Genomic DNA, 1,431 nt, shown 5'->3' with positions numbered 1-1,431 from the left:
TGTGACGTTAAGGAGTACCTGACCCAACCTTGGATCAGGGAAGGCCTCTGAGAAAAATTACCTGAAGGATGAGTGGGAGTTAGCCAGGGAGGTAGGCCACCAGGAAGAAAGTCTGGCACATCTGAGAAAAGGAAAGGGCTGTGTTACGTAGAGCATGGCTGTTGAGTTCCTTCTGAAGTATAAAAGAAGTATATAGTCCTCCTGACTATAAAAGAAACATGGGTGTAGCCAGTCTTGTTTACTACAGTGCCTGTAGTTAAAACCTGAACCAGTGGAAAAGTCTGTCAATAAACAAAACCTGGAGTCTTTGGAACACAGGGCGGTAAGGAGCTTTGTCTTGCTTTGTGTGATCCCAGGGTAAGGGTTAATAGGTCGTTTCCTTGTCCATCCTGGAGGCTAGACCTTCCATGTGGGGGAGGGCAGGGGGGCCAGAAAGAGCCCAGTCTAGCAGAGTCCTAGAGTTTCAGCTCTCTCCCTTGCAGGTGTAAGGACTCCTTTGGTTCTTTGGTCAGACCTCAGCTTCTAGTTCCCAAGGCTCTGGGTCAGAAGCTGCCATGCTGCCCTGTTGTCTCTGGGGCTGTGCCTCCACAACAGTGCGCACACCCGCCTCAGGTGCTAAAAAATATTTGTCCATTGCTGGGTCGCCTTTTCTTCTCCAAGCACCTCACGTGTTCAGTTCCATCTTTTTATCAGAAGTATCAGTCTTGGGAAGTTTGTCAAAGACCACACTAAAGGGAATTAACAGTACCAGTCATGGTCCATCCAGAGACTGCCCTCTTTTGAGGGATCCAGCAGGAAATGTCTCCTCAGACAGGTGCTCCTCAGTGCAATGCAGAAGGGTACAGAGTTTAGTCAGCAACAGGAAGACATGTCGCTTAAAGCTTCTGATAGGTTGGAGGTATAACACACCTCCCAGGTGGCACTAGTGGTAGAGGACGTGCCTGCTAGTGCAGGAGACAGCTGCAGATTCAGTCCCCGGGTCAGGGAAGACTCCCTGAAGGACGGCATGACAACCCACTCCAGAACTGCCTGGAGCAGCCCATGGACAGTAGAGCCTGGTGGGCTACAGTCCATAGGGTCACAGAGTCGGACACAACTGATGTGACTTAGCACGTCACACACCTTAACCAAAGATACAGACCTTTGGGAATCTCGTGTCCTGTACATAGGAAAGAGAAGGGTTTTCATGAGGATAAATAGAGACGTAATGCTCCTACTGGGGCATGAGCTTGTACTAACCAACAAGAACGGTGGGAGGGCTACAGCTCAGGCTTGGAAAGAGAATGTAAAAAATGATCAGTTACATGTAACAGAATAGCATGGTAAAGCCATTCAACTCCTGTTCCTCTTCCACAGAGGCAGACCCAATCAAACTGAAACTGGTAGAACAAATGCTAAGTAGGAATTGCTACAACATACATTACAAAAGGC

This window comes from Bison bison, unplaced genomic scaffold, assembly GCF_000754665.1.
Source record: "Bison bison bison isolate TAMUID 2011002044 unplaced genomic scaffold, Bison_UMD1.0 scf7180017864286, whole genome shotgun sequence".
Taxonomy (NCBI): Eukaryota; Metazoa; Chordata; class Mammalia; order Artiodactyla; family Bovidae; genus Bison; species Bison bison.
This window is presented reverse-complemented; position numbering follows the sequence as displayed.